Consider the following 7,803-nt stretch of genomic DNA (forward strand, 5'->3'; position numbering starts at 1 on the left):
GGGTCGGTCGATCCGTCTAGTTCTGTCTCACTTCGTAGTATAATAGCATTTGCATGACCTTTTGGGTTTGGTTGCGGCTGTACAGAGAATGTGCCTGCAGGAGCAGCAGTAGGTGCTTGTTGTTGAGCCACTTGCGAGATTTTTTGTCTCCAACAATTTGTTATGGGTGGCTAACACATCTACCTTGTTTCCTAACTGCTTGATTTGCTCACTAGTGTGTATGTTTTGATTTAGGATATCCTCATTTGTTTGGGCTTGAGTAGATGTGAAGTTTTCCATCATTATTTCTAGGTTTGACTTCCTAGGATCATTTTTAGTATTTGTGGCAGCTTTATGATATCCTGGTGGTACAGCAGGTGCTTGGTTAGGTGCATACAATGCATTATTGTTTTTGTATGACAAATTAGGATGGTTCTTCCAACCTGGGTTATAGGTGTTTGAGTAAGGGTTTCCTTGAGCATAGTTCACCTGGTCTGTGGAGGTTCCTATCAACAGTTGACATTCTGGGGCAGCATGCCCCGGAACTCCGCATATCTTGCAGTTTGGTGCTACGGCAGCCACGGTGGCTGCGGGTGTTATGGTAAGTTGTCTATCTTTTGAGTAAGAGCGTCTACCTTGGCGCTGACATGGTCAAGACTGCTTAATTCATACATGTCGCCTTTTGTTGGAGGTTTCTCTAAGGAGGTTCTTTCGCTTCCCCACTGGTAATGATTCTGGGCCATACTTTCGATAAGTTGATAGGCCTTATTGTAGGGTTTATCCATCAGTGTGGCATCTGCGGCGGCGATTATGGTCAATCTTGTGTTATACAAGAGACCGTTGTAAAAGGTATGGATGATTAACCATTCTTCTATACCTTGATATGTACAAAGCCTCATCATGTCTTTGTATCTCTCCCAAGCTTCAAAAAGTGATTCATTATCTTTTTGTTTAAACCCGTTTATTTGGGCTCTTAGCATAGCCGTCTTACTAGGTGGGAAATATCATGCTAAGAAAACTTTCTTCAACTCGTTCCACGTAGTGACAGAGTTGGATGATAGAGACTGGATCCAAGCTCTAGCTCTATCTCTTAATGAGAATTGGAAAAGACATAGTCTTATAGCTTCAGGGCTAACACCATTTGCTTTCACTGTGTCTGCGTATTGCAAATGTGTGCACGTGTTACTATTGTATGTATTGTGTATGTATATTTCATGTGGTAATTGTAAGACCCCAATTTTGACCCTAAGATCCCTCATGCAATTTCATCATATGCATTAGCATTGGGATCATACCTTGGCATCCTCCTCGCCCCTATTTCATTGGGTTTGTTTTGGGAGAGATCACCAAGCACCATGTGATTGTATCATACTTGTATATTGTCATTTTACTAACCAAAATACCAAAAATATGTCTTTGCATTTGCCTAACTCTTTTGTAGGAAGGGCATGATCCCCATTTGATATATCAAGTTCACACCTAGGATCTAAGACCCTCATGGCTAAGAGCACCATCAAAGATTGATCCACAATGTCTCAAAGCATCATATATGAGTCCCAATGATCTCTACATGTCATATTGATCAAGTATTCTTCAAGAATTTGGATGTGATTTGACTTGGAAACCCTAGTTTGACTAGGTATCTTTAGTAACTTCTCCAATAAGCTATCTCACCAATTGATCAAATTTCTCAAGGGAAACTTCAAAATTACTATCTTGTGCATATATAATCTACCATGAGCCTAGAAAGTCAAGAGAATTGAAGTTTAGCAAGTTGGTTGATGGTGGTTGGCCAGATGAATTCATCTAATCAAAACTGGGTCTCCCTAGACCCTATCTCCTACAATTTTCACCATATGAAAATGATTCCAAGATCAACGTTACTCTAAATGACATTCCAAACAACTTTCATGTTGAGACCTATAGCTATTTTTTCTTGTAAAATCATTTTCTATGTTGAAACATTATAGGTCATTTTTGCCCTATACCATTGAATAAGTGATTTTCCTCAACTTCAAAAATGCATAACTCTATCATTTTAAATCCAAATGATATGAAATTAGTGACTATTTTGAAGTTCTTTGAAATATCTACAACTTTGATAAATACACTTTTCTCATTTGAAGCTCACATAAAAAGTTAAGCAAGGTGGAATATTGAGATATACGGCTTAACACTTAGAAAAAATTTCAATTATGTTGAAATTTCCAAACTTCCACCTAAACATTCACCATGATCCAAGTTCCAAATGAAAAAATTCCCAACATCAAAGTTGTTCCCCTTGATCTAAGCTTTCCAAAGAACCTAATTTCATGCATTTTGGATGAGATTTACTAGAGCTACGCATGGTCTTAACAAAGCTGCATCATTGGACGAAATCAAATGTTCAAAATCCCATTTCACATTGCCTTGACATCCAAGCCTCATTTGAAATTCAGAACAGTTGTACATGGATCAAATTGGATTGCTTCATGGGCCTGTACACGCCCATGCAAGCTTGTGCATCACCATGTCCAAATTTAGCAATTTTTCAAGTGTGCAAATATCACTCTCAAATGTTATAAGTACATGTCCTTGGAGCCTAATTCAAAGACACCTTGCGCGCCAACTTTGCCCCCCAATTGAAACCCTCACCACTCAAAGGAAAACCTGAGAATTTTCAACTTGAAAATTGAGTTTGAATCTCACTGTTTGGAGATTCAAAAACTCCAGGATCCAAAGCTTTGTACCATTTCCATACCACTTCTACAAGCTTCTTAAGTGTGATCAGATCAAGTTTGAAGCAAGCAAGATCCATTTCTGCACAACATTGAAGGTAAATTTCAGAAATCTTCATCTCTTCGATTCTCACTCAATTCTCATCAACTCTCTTGGATCTTTGGTTGTCTGAAGTCCTACCAATGTAGGCAAGAAGATTGAGTTGCTTTGAGGTCAAATCGAAGCAACTCAGTTGACACACCTCAAAATTCAACTCCTTATATCTTTCTATATGTGTGGAGTTAGTTAAAATTGAGGTCAGATTCGTGCTCTAAGCCATTTATTCTTTTAGATCATGTCCTCTTTTTTCATTTTCTTGATGGTGATGAGTGAACCAGTCCGGTGGACCTCTCCTGAGAAGGTGACGGGAGGTCCAGCGCCGTTGGTGTGCTGGACAGGTTCTGAGCCATTGATCTCATTTAAAATGTTTTAATCTCACACGTTGGTTTTGATTACCATTCCTGTGGCGCATTGACTTAAGTCCATGGTGGAAAGCGCGCTGATGACCACTTGATCTGCCACCTCAATTAATGAGGGAGATCAATTGGTCCACGCTTTTTTTGATTTTTTGATTTTCATTTTATTTCATTTGATTTTCATTAATTCATATTAGTTTTAATATTGATCCAAAAAATATGAGAGTTTCACAAAAAACATTTAAATAAATTCCTCTTTCATATTTTGAATTAAAATTATTTTTTTGGATCATTATTAATATTTTTCATGATTTAATTGATTTTTTGAATATTTTTAATTGTTTAAAAATAATTTTAAGTCTCTAAAAATTCTGAAATTTTTTCTCCAAAGTCATTTGACCTTGTTTGACCTATGATAAATCTCATGGCCATTTCTTTGGTGTTTTGATGAGGTTTTAGGAATTTGACAAATCATATTTAATTTAATGCATTATTTTTTAGTATTTTTTATTTGAATAAATGCCAAATAATTGTGTTGAGCCATTTTGATGGTTTGTATAGGTTTGACTTGTGTTGTTGGGCCTTGGTCAAGGTTGATTTGACTTTGCTAGGTTAAGATCATTGGATTTAGGGGATTGATAGAATGTACATTCCATCTCCCAAAATGAATGAATGATCTTAATTTGGTAAAAGTCCTCCTTTGACCAATTTGAGTTTTGAACCATTCCCCTCCCTCTTCATCTAATTCCCCTTCTTTATGCATCCATTTCATTTGGTCTATGATGTCTCTAAATCCTAAGGCTAGTTGATTGAAAAATTAACATAAGCATGGATAAGATTAGGCCACCTCTTTTGCAAATTCTTTTTGTGTGTGGTATGTTTCATGAGCATAGTCCATTATACTATGTCTCTAACATGCATTAACACCAAAATTCTATTGCCCGACCTCAAATAGTTGTGACTTCTACATAAGTCCAATTACAATTGCTTAACATAGCGCTAAATTTTTGATACAAAAGGTATAACATTCTAGTTAGTGAGATTGTAAGTCTCCCCTCTTTCATGGTATTGTGTGGAACTTGGCCTTTTATCCTTCCTTTGGAAGATGTCTTGGTTCAAGGATCCATGCTTGTGATAAGTGGGTTGAGTGTTCTCCAAAGAATGACTTAAAAAAATCAAAAACAATACTAACTTCTAACTCATTAACAACTAACATTTAATTTCAAGCCATTTACTTTTAATGCACTTTAATTTTTAAGCTCTATTCATTTGCCATTATACATACCATTCTAATTGTTTATATTAATGCCTTTTCACTTTGTCCACTTGGACCATATTGTGTGATCTTGGACAATTGGACCTAGAATTTAGGCAACATCCCTACGCAAAAGGACTTGGCCAATGCCAACTTTCATGTAATTAAGTGCTTGCAATTTGAAACTTCATCTGCTACATGATCATTTTGAAGCTGTTATTTTGAATCTGTGACTTGTGGAATTCATCTGTTACATGAGCAAATTTGAAGGAGATTATGGAGTGGCTAAAGCTTGGATGGGGCTATCTTTATTTGATGCCTTTCTCTTCAAGATAATATTGTATGCATTGTTTGTTGCTTGATTCTAATATCCAAGGGAACTTGGGGTTTCTATATGACATTCTTGTCTATTGGATTGTTACCCATCGGTCAGATCTTTTCAACTCTTAACTTTTAAATTTGTGCTTAGGATTAGTCTCTTGATCTCCTCTCCATCTCTTTATTTTAAAAATCTCTCCCTCCTTTTAAAAAAACTTCTTTGATTGAACTTGTTTTTTTCTTAACTTTGACCACTTTGCAAACTAGAAACTTTGGCCTTATGCCATTGCATTTTCAAACTTCTTTTCTTAAATCAAACTTGTAAGTAAACTTAACTATACTTGACTTAAAATTTTCAAAAGCCAAAAAGAACTAACTCATTCAAACCATTTTCTAGGCCCTTGTGCCTTTCAAACTTAATTTTTTATTAAAAGCAATGCATCGACTTTGAAATTTGTATCACGAACTACGAGGTTTTGATCCCTCATTTTTATGTTGGTACGTAGGGACAAATCCGAAGGTCTTGTCAAACACAAAAATATAATCAATAAATTCTTCTGTCATCCCCCCATTCTATTTGTTTGTAAACATCACTTTGTCCAAAATACATATGCACACAAGAAAGGGCTCCCCAGGAGTACCTAGGACACTTTGGGTGCTAACACCTCCCCTCTGTGTAACCAACCCCCTTACTTGTAATCTCTGACATTTTATTAGTTTTGATTTGAAAACTTCTTACTTTTGGGTTTTGTTCGTACTTTTCCCTTTTCCCTTGGAAACAATAAAAGCGCGGTGGCGACTCTTGTTATTTGATGTCTTTCTTATCCATAGCTTGATGATCATGAATTTACCGCTACAGAAATTAAGTGGGGTCTCTGCTGGGGAGTAGTCTCCAGTGGGTTTAGCCTACTTTTTTGTGTGTATATAATTGTATATATGTGATGTATGTATATTTGTGTGATATAATCTGTTTGTTATGCTTGGTGATCTTTGAGTGGTGAGATAAGTTCTAACCTGAACTCGAGTGAAATTAAGATAGGAGGATGGTATAGTCATGTTCGACTTGTGTGGAGTAGTCCTTAACAAGTTGGCTATAGATCCATATGCTCAATGGAGACCCTTTCAGATTTGGAAATGTCACATAAGTAGTTGTGGTTAGGCATTGTTATCTCTAATTTGGTCCGAGAAGTTAAGGACCGTAGAAGATTTACCCCCTCTTGGCCTATTTAGGACGTAATGCGGGGACTATTCAAGTGTAGACTTGATAAAAGTTGTTACACGATACTACACTCAGACGCGTTTCTCTTGAGAATATTATGGGTCGATGAGTCAGTCATCTTAACCTGTAATATCTGAGAGATGGAATTAAGACTGTGGGAACTTTTTAGAACATGATCTACAGGTTTCATCCTTAGTTCACTCCTTTGGGATGGTTCTTACCCAGACTCCATGCTCGTGACTCACAGCAAACCCTTGATTCTTGGTTGATCCAATCAATTCTTGTCAATATCAATGGAACTTGGGTGTTGAGAAGGTGTAAACCATAATCTACCAAAATGGAAGATTGATCTTGACAATGACTTGATTCATCCCTTGAACTTTGTTTGTTTTCCTTGTGTGTGATCCCTTATTTGTGATTGTTGCATTCATGCATTCATGCATTCATGCATTCATGCACATCATAACATTCATCACACGAAAATTTCAAGGATCTGTGGTATTACTTGCAAATATTTTTAGACCATGGATTATGGACGAAGGAACACTAAGAAGTACAGTTTCAGATGTCCCGACTTGAAAGAGTTAAGGAAGCTAACATCTTTTGTATTAGATCCCTTGGACTTCAAACAACGCCATAGGAAGCTTATATATTTCTTGTCTTCCGATGTGGTTGAAGGACTTCTGAGTGTGTTGGTTCAGTTCTATGATCCTCTCTACCGTTGCTTCACTTTTCCTGATTATCAGCTTTTGCCTACGTTGGAGGAGTATGCCCATCTCTTGGGAATACCTGTTTCTAGCAAGGTACCTTTTAGTGGATTGGAAGAGATTCCCAGATATCATCTTATTGGTGAAGCTCTTCACTTGAAGAAGTCTGAGATAAAGGCTCATTGGGTGAAGAAAGTAGGATTGTTTGGGTTGCCATCTGATTTCCTCATCAAGGAAGCTACTTCCTTTGCTCAAGCTGGTAGTGTGGACGCTTTTGCAGCTATCTTTGTTTTTCTCATTTATGGATTAGCTTTGTTCCCTAACATTAACGGCTTTGTTGATGTTAACGCCATTAGACTTTTCTTGATTGGGAATCATGTGCCTACTTTGTTGGGTGATATGTATTTCTTTTTGCATCTAAGGAATTCTAAGGGTGTTGGAACTATTGTCTGTTTCATTCCTCTTCTATACAAGTGGTTTATTTCGCACTTGCCTCAGACACCTGCTTTTGTGGAGAACAAACAATGTCTACGGTGGTCTCAGAGACTTATGTCTCTTACTAATGATGATACAGTTTGGTATGATCCTTCTTTAGGCATTTTGGAGATTATTGATTGTTGTGGTGAATTCTCTAATGTACCTCTCATTGGTACACAATGAGGAATTAACTACAACCCTGCTTTGGCTCGTCGTCAACTTGGGTTCCCCTTGAGAGCCAAACCTAATAACACTTTGTTAGAAGGTCTTTTCTATCAAGAGGGTAAAGATCCCCAACGTTTGAAGCAGAAGATTGTGCATGCTTGGCATAATGTGCATAGGAAAGGAAGATTTGAGCTTGGTCTGCGCAATTGTGTGGCTTTAGAAGCTTACACTCTTTGGGTGAAGAAGAGAGCTTTTGAGTTGAAGATGCCTTATCCTTGTGAGAGACCTATATCTATGGTTGTGGTTGAGCCATTAACTCTCCCTAACCAAGATATAGAGGAGTTGGAATACACACTCACCAAGATGAAGCAAGAGAAGGATATGTGGGAAGAGCGTTTTCATGCTTTGAGCAAGAAGCATGAAGAGTTGCAGTTGGGATCTAAGGACAAAGATGCACTTATCGAGCTACTTGAAGACCGAGTGACAAAGAGACAGAGAGAGCCGGAGGTT

General features: G+C 37.4%; 1 non-coding gene across 1 annotated transcript; it reads left to right on the top strand.

The window, feature by feature from the left end:
• Positions 1-852: 852 nt before the first annotated feature.
• LOC127124723 (small nucleolar RNA R71) lies at positions 853-959 on the top strand. Its single transcript, XR_007804186.1, has one exon. It is a non-coding gene; the product is annotated as a small nucleolar RNA R71 (small nucleolar RNA).
• The last annotated feature ends 6,844 nt before the right edge of the window (positions 960-7,803 follow it).

The sequence above is a fragment of the Lathyrus oleraceus genome, chromosome 2, assembly GCF_024323335.1.
Source record: "Lathyrus oleraceus cultivar Zhongwan6 chromosome 2, CAAS_Psat_ZW6_1.0, whole genome shotgun sequence".
Taxonomy (NCBI): domain Eukaryota; kingdom Viridiplantae; phylum Streptophyta; class Magnoliopsida; order Fabales; family Fabaceae; genus Lathyrus; species Lathyrus oleraceus.